This window comes from Pezoporus flaviventris, unplaced genomic scaffold, assembly GCF_033815535.1.
Source record: "Pezoporus flaviventris isolate CSIRO_AGI_PZ_B2104156 unplaced genomic scaffold, CSIRO_AGI_Pfla_v1 ptg000006l, whole genome shotgun sequence".
NCBI lineage: Eukaryota > Metazoa > Chordata > Aves > Psittaciformes > Psittacidae > Pezoporus > Pezoporus flaviventris.
Window position 1 is genome coordinate 21,609,473 of NW_026892554.1, and position 12,276 is coordinate 21,621,748.

Sequence of the window (12,276 nt, forward strand, 5' to 3'; positions counted from 1 at the left end):
ACAGGTCCCCAGATGGAGGAGCTGTTCACCACCACCCTCTGGGTGCCCATCAGCCTGTTGCCCACCCACTGCACACACCACTTGTCTAGACTGTAACACATCAGTTTCTCTAGGAGAAGGCTGTGGGAAATGGGATCAAAAGCCTGGGAGAAATCCAGACACTGTCCACCGCTTGCCCTGGGTCAGCCGAGGAGTTACTTCATCTCAGGGGGTGATCAGGTTTGTCACACTGTGTGAATCCGTGTTGACTTTTCCCAGCAACATGCTTCATGGAGAAATGAAGTGCTGGTTGCAGTGCCCAAGTGGAGCTGGAGAGGGCCGGAGGTCTTGGGGCAGCATCCCGGCTCCTGGTGCTGTGGGGAGAAGGAGGCAGGCGAGGACTTGGTGGCTGGGTGGGAGAGGCAGGACACTGAGGTTGCTTTGCTGAGCGGCTGGCAGCTCCCTGGAGCATCTCTGCTGGAGGAGCCAGCCTGAAGGCAGCACTTTTGGGACCAAGGTGGGGGAGATGCTCTTCCAGACACAGAGAAGGAGCATCCAGTTATGTGGGGGCCAATGTCTTCCTCAGAACATCACTGATGTCTAACCCACATGACCTGGGATGAGCAAGAAGCTTGGGACACCAAGGGAGGATGTGCTCAGCACCCGGGCTGGGCTCCACGTACTGCAGTCCTGGCGTTTCCAGCTCCTGCACCCTATCCCAGCAGAACATCACCATCAGACAAGCCATGACAGAGTGGGACCTCGTCCCAACCCCATGGGACAAGGGGAGAGCAGGGTTCGTGTGATGCCCATCACACCTAACACCCAGCAAACTCCATTTCTCAGGGCATTTGTCCACCCCATCAGTGTGGGTTTTGTGCCGTCAGCGGCCAGTTTCTTCTCTTCATTGTGACAAGGAATTATTTCTCCTCTCCATCTCTTTCAGGCAAAGTGAATGCTCTCCTCATCCCTCTTTCCCACTGTTTTAAATCTCTCATGGCTCCCTTCTCCTTCCCCAGCCCTCCAGGGGCTGCCACAGGCTGATGGCCCCCAAGCCCAGCACTTCAAGACTTTCCACCCCCTCCACTGGGGATTCAGCCCTTGTGTTGTCCTTGTTCGGGGGTCAATGGTGACTGCGTGGTGCAAGATGTCGCAGGGTTTTGGGGTGACCCCCTCCTACCCACTCCCTCGGAGCTGTAGCCCCCCCCACCCCTCTGAGATATCCAAACCCAGCCTGAGCGGTTCGGTGCCAGATCAGGGAGCGGAACCAGCGCCGGTGGCCCGGGGACAGCAGAGCCGTGGAGGGGACGTGCCGGGCAGGGGGTCCTAAAACACCACCAAGAGAGTGACCCGCCCCCCCCGTCCTTTCCGAGGCGCCACGGAGCTCCGGCTCCTCAGAGGCAAACACTCCACTCCGGGCTTTGCCCGCTGGTCCAGAGCCCCGGCTCCGGATCTCGATCCGGTCTCCGCGTTTTCCGGCCGCGGCCGCCGGGCCCTGGCGCCCCCTTTGTCCGGGTTATTCCGCGCCGGGTTTTCTGTCCCGCCGGGGGCGGTGCTCTGCGCCCTCCCGCTCCACGCTCCAGGCTCCACCTTCCGGGTTTTGCGTCGCGCCTGCGCCACCCCCCGTCCGACTGCCGGTCGGGTCCCGGCTTCGGGTGCCGCGTCCCGCCGGGCGGAGCCGAGCAGAGCCGAACGAAGCCGGGCCGAGCCGAGCGAAGCCGGGCGGGCGGAGCCGAGCAGAGCCGAGCGGTTACGAGCGGAGCCGAGCGCCCGCCCCTACCACCCTTGCCGCCCCGCCCGGCAGGCGGACCCCGGCGCGGCCTGCGCGGCGCGGCGCGGCCCACAGGCGCGGGTGGCATGGCGGCCGCGGCGGCCGGCCCTTAGTGCCGGCGGAGCGGAGGAGCGGCCAGGCGGCCTCATGGAGGACACTTAGGGCCGCCCGGGACGGGAGCGGAGCCGGGTGAGTGCGGGCCCGGCCCGGCCCCGAGGCGCCCCGGCCGGGTGTGTGTGTGGGAGGTGTCGGTTCAGGATCCTCCGCGGCCGTTGGGCCCGGCCCCCCCCCCTCCCCGTGACCGTTGTGCCGGGGTCGCCGCCCCCCGCAGCAGTTGCGGCCCGGGTTCCCCCCTCCCGGTGACCGTTGGGGCCTTCCCCGCGGCCGTTGGTGCCGGGACCCGCCCCCCCCCCCCTCCCCCGTCCGCTTTCCCCCGCCCGGTGTGCCCCCCCCCTCCCCCCCCGCGGCCGGGGCCGTCCTTCCGTGGCCGCCGAACGGGGCTGTGCGGCCCGTACAGCTCCGGGGCCGTCGGGCACAGACACCCCCGCGCCCCCCGGGTGTCGGGGCCGGTGCGGTCGGGCCCCCCCCAGGGACGCAGGGTGCCGGGGCACCACGGGCCGGCTGGGCCGTGTCCCCCCCGCCGGGCGGTGTGATGCGGGATCACTGTGTGCGGGTGCTCCCAGCTGCGGGGGGGGTCGGGCTGGTCCCCGCGGGTCCCACCGTTTGGGGGGCTTCGCGGAGCCTTCGAAGCTGCGGTGGGTGAGGGGGGGTCCCCGTGTGTGGAGTCACCGCCGCGGCAGGTTTTGAGGTGGGAGTCGGGGTTGGGGTGGGGAATGGGGGGGTCTCCCCCTTGTGACCCCCTGTCGTTGTGCAGGGGACTTGGGGGACCTGGGGTGCCAGCGGGGGGAACACAGCCCCTCGCGGAGTGTGCTGGGCACAGATCAGGGAGGATTACATTTCCCCAGAGGCATTTAAGTGGGGCAGAGCTGCTCCGGCCCCAGCCCCTCTTTGGAGAGGGCCCACTGGGGCCCCTTCGCGACGGTGTCCCCGCGCGGCCGCCCTTGGAGCCCCCTGAGGGCCGGGCCGTGGGGCCGGTCCCGGGGTGACACCGGCAGTGACAACGTGGCCGAGGCGTCCCATAAAGGCTGCGGGTGAAAGGAGAGGCGAGGCGAGGACGCTGCTCCTGCCCGGGGCTCTCCCGCCCGTTGTGTACACGGGGAAGGTCACAGGTTCAGGTCTGGTCTGTGAGACTTGGCTGTCCTCCATCTCCCAGCAGCCCTCTTCTTTTATTTTTCCTTTCCTTTTTCCCCCTTTCTGGGAAGGGCCTTGCCCTCAGGGGAGGTGTGAGACACACACGTTCGTGTGGCACGCACTGAAGAGCTCACAGGCCCTTTTTTTCCCCCCACTCCAGAAGAATTGAGGATGCTGGCATCGGGGCAGGCTTTCGGGCTCCGGCATGGCGGGGGCTCGCTGCCTTCCTTGCCTGGACATCCTCAGGAAACCAATTTCCACGTTTTGTGCAATGACTCCAGCATCGGATTATGCTGCACATTTCTAGCCCTTTGTTGGCAGTACGCGACCGCACATGCACGGCACTTGAAAAATCCACTCAGCGTATTTTATTGATTAGCTCTTGACCAGAAATAATTTATAATTTATTATTGCGAAGCCGACTCAGTCTCGAAATGAAAATCTTTGCCTTTTTGTGCCCTCGTTCAGCCGGCAAGGGTTTCTTCTCTCCCATGGGGTAGAGCTTGCTGAGGAAGGGCGATGTGCACAGCGCCGGGAGCGCGGCTGTCTCAGTGGTGCAAAAGGACAAGGATTTAATGTTTCACCTAAATTGGCCTTGTGTTCAGGACAGGGGCTGCGAGCCAGTTTGAGCCACCAGAGGAAATGAATTATCAGGCAAGTTGTAATGATCTGTAATTGAGTATGGCCGGTACACGGGGCTGCTTTTCTCTTCTTTCTCCAAGCCGGGTGCTTGGGCTCGGTTACCAGTGGAGGGTCTGTGTGTTGTGTGTGTGAGTCGCCATTAGGCTGCTCGTCAGCTGGAGGGGCTGCTGCGTACATGTGTGTGTGCGGAGGGGACTCAGTACGGGTGTTATCGCCCAGGTTGCCCTCTGTGTGCCCCCAAAACGATGTTATTTTTGTTGGGGGGGGGGGCTGCTGTGAATAAGGGGCGTTCATCCATCTGCAGCCCCGTGCCACGGACCATGTGCCAGCTGCAAATCATCTCCTCCCCTGCAGTTGCAAGGTTGCAAAGTCCTCTCGTGCTCGCTGCACCCGACTCACAGGACAACACAGGCACAGCATCTGCTTCTGCCACCTCCAGAACTGCTTCCCTCTAAATCATTAGGCCAGCTGAAAACATGCCTTTTTCAGGAGGAAAGGGCCCGCAAAGTGTACGGGTGGGTGAGGGGTTCTCCCACTGTCTTGGAGCCCCCTAACAGCTTGTGTGTCTTTATTATGGATGAACAAGAAGGAAGGACCAGAGTTGGCTTCGTCTGGTTTACTCTCTTTGAGAACTGGGCCATGTTTGAATTGAGAATCCAAATTTGCCTCCAGATTATATTTACAGTATCTTTTTAATTTGAATTGCATCAATTAAACGAAACCCAGAAGCTGCCTCATTTTTCTAGCACTTCCCCTGAGACAAAGTTGATGTCCATGAGCCGTGTCCATACCATGGCAGAGGCTGGAGACCTGTGGATCGTATTCCTGGGGCTCAGCCACGATGGAAAGGTGGTTGGGGACCAGAACTGAATGTCATGCCTGACACTGTGGTTTACTTGGCATCTCCTGTGTGTACGCTGGCTAAAAATGGGATCTTTCCCTGCTTGTTTGTGGAGGGAGCTGGGCTCTATGTGTTGCTCTTGACCTTGGGTGGGCCGGAAGCAGGGATGCGCCTCGCTGCCATCCTGCTGCACCCTGTGTGGCAGGGCTCCCATTCGGATTAGGGCCTGTGGGCGCTGATGCAATACCAGCCCCAGATGTAATGCAATAAGCCTCTTTGTCCCCTTTATCTGGAGTACTATGTAAATAAGATGGTATTTCTGGTCTCAGGTATGCTGCTCTGGGGATGTGTGGCGGTGGGTGAGTGCAGCTATGCCCTTTGAGTGCTGACACTGGTGCTTCTGGCTGTTTCCCCAGCCGGGGCCAAGGACCTGACGTCACGTGCTGGCTCCCCACAGAAAGGAGGTGAAGCTGCAGGTGACCTTGCCAGGGGCTGGTGACAGTTTAACTGTGCTCGGTCACTTGTACACAGGCAACACAGCAAGCAGGTCGGCCTTGGGTAGTCTGCAGGAGTTGGGGTAGTTTCCCACCAAGTTCAGAAGGAGATCTGTGTTGATCTTTGCAGGCTTGCTGCAGGGTATGGACCCATGTTTCCCAGCCTCTGGCTGGCCGTGAGAGTCACAGGTCTGTTCCCAAACCTGCCCTGTATTTCTTGGCAGCTGATTGTGGTTGGTGGAGAGATGTTTTGAGAAGCACTAAAGTCCCCGAAGCACCTGGAGGTGGCCTGGGCTGTCCACAGCTCTCCCATGATGTCTCTTCTGCTTCTGGGCACAGCTCAGGTGTGTTGAGCTCTGGGTATGGGCAGAGTGGACTTTGGCCACTTGTTGAGGATGGTCATCATTTGAATGCTTGTGCTGTGGTGGTAGAGGCCGGAGGGAGGATGATGCCATTGCATGGGAGTGCCTGGCTTCAGCTGCATTTTGGGGTGTCGGGGGTATGTTGAGGAGCTCATGTGGGTGTGAAGGGCTCTGTAAGATCAAGGGTGCGTAGGTGAGCCGGCTCAGAGCTCGTGGCTGCCCTGGGAGCTCATTGGTGGCCACATATAGCTACAGAGCTGGGGCTTTGGCCACCCCACAGCAGCTGGGCTGCTTGCGGCGGGTTGGCTCAGAAAGGGACGGGGTGCTGCTTGCTTTTAGGGAAGGGAAAAATGCCACTGGGATGTGGCTTCTTTTGCCACACAATTACATTGAAAATGCTTTCTCCTGCTGCTCCTGGAGGATCAGTGCCTTGTGGTGTGATGTGTTTCAGAGGAAGGAGTAAGGTTTTACTCCGACAATCCTACAGTAAAGAAATGAGGGAATGGCTGCCTGTCTGGGAAACTTGCTCTGTGGCTCTAGTTGCTTCTGTAATTTGTGTTTTTTGAATTATATAATTTCTCAAAGGAAGTACCTATTTTCCTGCTGGGTTTTGGTGAAAAATCAGGTTTTGAGATGAAACCAAGAGGTTGCTTTGCTTTTGCTGCAGCTGAGTGTCCTTCACATGCACAAAAATTACTGACGTAGCTGCTTGAGCGTCAGCTCAGATGTTGTGTGAGGGGGGTGTGTGGAGAGAGGGTATGAAAGGCTGCGAGTCCTTTTTTTGTGCATGAATAAGGATGATTTCAGGAGAATCTTGATATTTTGTATTTAAATGTTAAATGCTCAACTTCTACAAATCATTTCCGTGTTTATAGTGTGAAAAAAGAAAGGAAAAGGGAAGATAATGTTGTCCCTTTACGCTGCTCCTTTCCCGAGCACGTTGTGGATGCAGGAGGGTTTTGTGGCATTGCATTTTCCCTCTGTGCTGTTTGTGGCCTCCTCGGCCACTCTGCCGAGGGCCGGAAGGTTGGTACCTGTGTACAGCGCTGCCTCCCGTGTGGTGTCTCATCTCTTTGTGTGGCTGCACCGATTTTGTGATAGCAAAATGTCATCAGTAAATGTTTTTAATAAATTTGAGAGTGTTTTTGATGAATTTGCCAGGCCAAATTTGTTCTTCAGGTGCTTCTGCAGCAGGAGAAGGAGTGGCTCCGGCAGTCAGCTTTGCAGTTCTTAAAGGAGTGAAAATGAGGTGTGTAATGACTTAGCCAATGTTAACCACCCTGAGCTCAACTGAAGAGGTAGAGTCTTGGTAATCTCCAGGAGAATCCCTGCTCCTTCCCCAGAGACTTACTAGCTGATGCCATGGTGAAGTTCCTTATCCTGAAGATTTCCTGTGTATTTTTTATGGGTTTCATGTCTAATCTGTGCCTTTCCCTGTACCTATTGCCACAAGTAATTAAAAGTGAGCTACGACCACCAAAAGCAGCCCTGTAAACTTTGATGCATGGTTCTTGCAGGGTTTATTGTATTCCTTTCCATGCTGGCTAATTCACAAAATTCAGCAATTTGCAATGGGTCATTAGCGTGAATTAGCAACTTTCTGATGTATATCATAGCTCTGCAAATGTGCTTTATTAATCTGTGAAATACACCTATTTATTATCCCTCCCAGGAAATAAAAAAAGGGATTTCTTGGCATGGCACTCGCTCTGCTTGCATTTGTCCCTGTCTGTGTACGCCTCCTCTCCTCCTTTACTTCACAGCCTGGTTGGGTTTTCCCCCAAGTGTTCCCAGGCTGATGGTTTGACAGCAAGAGAGATTACAGCAGCATCTACAGTCTTCATTCTGCTGCAAATCAGGCCTTCGCTCATGTAGCCAAGGTGCCCTAATTGGTTATTGAATGAAGGGAATTAAAGGCATTAATAGGTGAAGTGGCGGATCCTTCATTTCTGGAGCCGTGGAGAGATGCTTGTCCTCTTCTGAAGCCTGGGAAGTGGCCAAGGCTGCCTGTGTGCCCTTCTAAAAGAAAACAAAGCCCAGCAGCTCTCCCTTCCTTGGGAGCAAGTGAGCATCTGTCCATCCCCTCTGTCTTGCACTGCTGTGTACCCCTCTGCTGCTGAGGGAGGGCTGTGGCTGGGAGGATGCTGTTCAGCTGGGCATCGCTCTGCCTTTGGATGAAGAAGGCAGAACCGAGACATTGACTTCACCATGGAGCCTCCCTGCATCTGCTGATGCAGCCGATGCTTTTCCTTTCCTGTACTTCCATGGAGTGTGATCCTCATTGGAAGCACATGTGGCTGCAACTGGGAGAGCCCCAGTTTTGGACTGGGATTACCGCAGGACTGAGGGATGGAGCCTCTTCGCCTCTAAAGGCCTGTAAGGGAAGTGTACATACGCATGGCTGGGCCAGAGGTGCCTGCTCTGGATGCCTGCTCCCGCCAATGCCAGGAGCTGAGGCTGCTGCCAAGAGTGTGGGTGCCTTTGTGCAGCCCCGCTGATGGTGCTGGGCACAGGGGGAAAGGGCGAGCTCCTTGTTTCCGGCACTTACTCCAGCAGTTATTTATGCCTGTTGGTTGTTGTTGGTCTTCGCCAGCTCTTCTTTCTTCCTGTCTCCGTGACTGATGCTTCAGGGATCTTTCCTGGTCACATCCATCTTGCTGCTTCCTCCCACTGCTGACTCTCTCAGGCTGCTGGCAATCTTCCAGCCTGCACGGGGCTTTATCTGGAATTTGTAAGCCTTTTTTGGTTATTTTTACGTATTCTGTACGCCCTTCTAGATTGTGTGTGAGGACAGGCCACCAATTCAGATATCTTAAGTCCCTCGTAAATCAGTTCACTTCTGCAAGTGTGTAACCAGACTGGTTTTTAAATCGCACGGCTGCTCCACTTCCCTGGTGGAAGCCAGCTCTGCTCGAGGGACCGTCAACCCCCGGGTTTGTCCCTATGGGAAGCATCGTGATGCAGAGCTCAGTGCCAAACTGATTTCCTCAGCTGTCCCATTTGGAGTATTTAATGTTATTTTTGGCAGCAGGCAGCAGCAGCAGCAGCATGGCTGGCTGGGTTCAACAGGAATGGGCTCTGTGTTGGTAGGGGAGCACTGGGGCCATGTCTGGTGCTGCCGGCAGCGCCTGCCCTGAGCCGTAGTGCACCAGCTTGTCTGGCTTGGACTCGCCTGAAGTGCTTGAATCGTGGCTGGTTATCGCATACAGGGTTGCTTCTGCCTTTGCCACCATGCAGCCACCAGCGGCCTGTGTGTCAGCCTTCAGCAGCCAAACCCTGTGGTGGTGCCTCCTCGCTCCCGTGGCACCCACTGGGTGCTGTGTGGGGGTCACGGGGTGAGCGGAGATGCAGGTTTTGGGTGGAGATGAGGCTGTGTTACTGTTAAACCATCACATGCACGTCTGGGCGTGGCAATTACATGGTGGTGTGTTCCAGTGTGCAGGCACAATGGTGAGGGGTGAATCCCTGTTGGGATTCCCTAATTCAGGATAGATCTGAGAGCGAGGCTTGCAGGAAGGAAGCTGGCTCTGTTATTTTACCCACTGAATGCTTTTTCTCCCATGCATGTGGGGGTTTTCAGTTCCTCTTTCCCAGCACAGCTGAACATTCAGAGTGCTGGGTACCAGTTTGTGCTTACGGATGTAGATCTGAGTGCTGGGGTTGCTGAGAAAACTCTTGGCTGTTTTCAGCTGTCAGAGATTTTGAAGTCTCTGAGGTCATGCTTGCTGGAAGAATTCTACCCGGTTTTGCATGAGCCAGTGTTCACAGGCACAGCCAAGCCTGAGCCTTGCTGCTCTCTGCTCATCTCTGCAGCAGAGAGACCTGGGAAGGGGTCATGCCTCGCACAGGACAGTGCTGTGAGAGCTCTAATGAAGAGCTGGAGCAACACTCGTCAACCCTTGCTGTGCTTGGTACTCCTGCAAACCTGTCCCGTGCTTGGCAGGAGGTCTGTGCATGCAGGCGAGCTGCTGGACTTAGAGGGCAGCTACGAAGAGGGTGAAGGCTCTCTCTTCACAAGGAGCCCCAGGGGGAAGTCAGGGGGCAGGGGATACAAGTTGCGCTGAGAGCAGTTTCATCTCAATGTAAGAAAGAAATGTTTTGCGGTGAGAACAACCATTCACTGGAACAGCCTCCTCAGGGGCACGGCAGAGTGCTGGAGGTTCTCAAGATGTGACTGGGCAGGACAGTGGATGGTCTCACCAGGGCTCCCTTTCCCACGAAAGGCTGGACCAGGTGACCTTTCAGGGTCCCTTCCAACCTGGTCTGCTCTACGTTCTGTGACTTGAGTCGTGTTGACACGCATGTTCACGCTTGTGTGTAATGGTGGTGCTTGCTCAGCTTCCTACTGGAAAAGTAACTCCAGTAGGCAGATGTGCTGAGGTGACATTTGCCTTCTGTCCTTGGGAACAGAATGAAGTGTGGTGCCTTCCTGTAGGTCTGTAGGAGTTGATGGTCCTCCTGCTTGAGCTGAGGACCCTGCCCTTGAGTGATGTTTCTCTCGCCATTAGTTTTCTGGAAATCTGGAGCTCTGGACTTGTGTTTTGGCAGAGAAAACGGAGCCGTGCTTTATTCAGTACAGAGGTTGGAGCTTGAAAAAAATGCAAGGGTTGAGAGGCTTCAAAAATCAAATCATTGTAAATCTGAAGAGCTGTGGGGTCCTGAGGCATGAACAAATGAGAAACTGGGACTTTGGTGATGACACTTCCAAGAGTGTTGGGAGGATTAAAGAGGAACTTGTTCCAATTTTCCACATTTTGTGGTATAAAGGAAGGGCTGAAATGTTTCCCCCTTTTTGTGAGCCTTGTGTGTCAGTGATGGGTTTGGATGTTGAGGGAAGTAAGGGGTTCTGGCGAGGACAACTTTGCTGTCGAGCTGTGTTCAAGTACGTTGGGTTTTCAGGTGTAGAATGAGTTTCTCAATGCCTATTTGGTATCGAGGTGAAAGGAGTGTCAGTAAGAAGCAAGCACGGAGTGTTAGCTAATCTGTTGAAGCACGTTCCTCAGACACAGCTGGGCTGAGATCTGCTCTCATCTTGTATCTACAGTTTTGGTGAACTTTGTATGCCACGGCCTTGCTGGGTGTTGCTGTAAAGATTGTGTTTGAAGGTCATGAGCACATGGGGGTAGACGTGAGATTGAGTTTTGATCTGAGCTGCATCTTTTGACTGATGAGGAATGTGAGGTTGACGCGTGTGTATTTGGTAACAAGTGGTTGTAGTGACTGATAAATCTGGTAAATCCAGGTAGGGTGACTGACTGCCTGGCCACCCCTGCATGAAAAAGGATTTTGCCCACCTCTCCCATCTTCCTCCATAGAATCATAGAATGGTTTGGGTTGGAAAGCACCTTAAGATATCCAGTTCTAACCCCCTGTCATGGGCAGGGACCCCTTCCACTGGAGCAGCTTGCTCCAAGCCCCTGTGTCCAACCTGGCCTTGAACACTGCCAGGGATGGGGCAGCCACAGCTTCTCTGGGCACCCTGTGCCAGCGTCTCAGCACCCTCACAGGGAAGAGCTTCTGCCTAATGTCTAACCTGAACTTCCCCTCTTTAAGTTTGAGCCCATCACCCCTTGTCCTATCACTACAGTCCCTAATGAAGAGTCCCTCCCCAGCATCCTTATAGCCCCCTTCAGATACTGGAAGGCTGCTCTGAGGTCTCCACGCAGCTTCTCTTCTCCAGGCTGAACAGCCCCAATGTTCTCAGCCTGTCTTCATACGGGAGGTGCTCCAGCCCCTGATCATCCTCGTGGTCTCCTCTGGACTTGTTCCAACAGTTCCGTGTCCTTCTTATGTTGACACCACAACTGCACACAGTGCTGCAAGCAGGGTCTCATGAGAGCAGAGTTAGGGGGGCAGGATCACCTCCCTGGCCTGCTGCTCAGGCTGGATCATGCTGGTCCCTCTCCAGCCTCTTCCAGTGACCTCGTCTGTCCTGCTTTTGGAATGCCTGCACTGAAATATTTCAGGCTTTTCTCAAGAATGCCAACAAATGACTCACGGCTCGAGCGCTGCCCTGTGTCAGGTTCATCCCCAGTGTCAAGGCTCAGCCTATGGAAACTTGGGAGTCCCGGCACAAGTTTCTGGCGCCTGGCTGCGCTCCGCCGCGGTGCATGCTGGAAGCTGTAGTCTTGGCGGGGTGCACCTCCATATTAAAAAAAGCAGGGTGGCTCCATTTTATTCAAATTGGGCTCCGCCGTCTCCTGCTGGCAGCGTGCCGGCGCCGTCCTGCTCGGCCCCGGGAGCCACCGGAGCTCTCCCGGCATCTTGTGCGAGCGGGAGGCGGGAGCGCGGCTCCTCCATTCACATCTCGCTGGATTCCACATGGAACAGCTTGTTTGGAAGCCCTGTGCCTCTGCGTGTTTTGCAACAGCTCGGCCTCCCGCCGGGGGGAGGCGGTGGGGGGATCCTGCCCCCGTTGGGTGGCAGTTCTGGAGGGTGTCATGGTAAATCTCCTTTGTCTGCTAACGGCTTGACTGATGTATGGGGTAGAGCAAACCCTCCTCCCCTGTGCCATTTCTTGAGCTGAAAGCAGCAAGTGAGTGAGGAAGCTCCTTTGTGCAGATTTCTCCGTCTCCTCCCGTGCGTGCCAGCTGGCTCGCGTTCAACATCTCTCTTTTCTCTCCCCCATCTCTGGAGAGAGGGGGCGGGGAAAGAGAGGAACATCTTAAAAAGAAATCTGCAGAAAAGACATGGGAGTTACTTAACAAAAATCCAACCCAAACAAGCCCAGCTGGGGGATTATAAATGCGGCGGTAGGAGCCGAGCGGGGAGCGGGAGCAGCAGCGCGGCCCCCCCGCCCCGGGCTGCTTTAGTCGGAAAAGGAAACAAAAAGGGATGTCGTGGGGAGGCAGCAGGTTGGGGGACGGACCTCGCTGCTGCGGCCCCTCGTGCCACGGCTCCTGGGGAGCCCTTCGGGGTCTCGGCAAGTGGTGGGGG

At 56.0% G+C, this 12,276-nt stretch overlaps 2 protein-coding genes across 5 annotated transcripts in view; both read left to right on the forward strand.

Annotated features, from left to right (window-relative positions):
• The window catches only part of SORD (sorbitol dehydrogenase), a 341,031-nt gene that overhangs the window by 154,453 nt on the left and 174,302 nt on the right, over positions 1-12,276 (forward strand). The gene's annotated exons all lie outside the window — the stretch shown is intronic.
• The window catches only part of ZNF609 (zinc finger protein 609), a 69,039-nt gene continuing 58,565 nt past the window's right edge, over positions 1,803-12,276 (forward strand). For 2 of the 4 annotated variants that reach the window (XM_061447414.1, XM_061447412.1), the window contains exon 1: positions 1,803-1,939. The gene's annotated coding sequence lies outside the window, so the exon portion shown is untranslated. The remainder of the gene's footprint in view (positions 1,940-12,276) is intronic. The other 2 variants (XM_061447415.1, XM_061447413.1) reach the window with 2 other exon arrangements.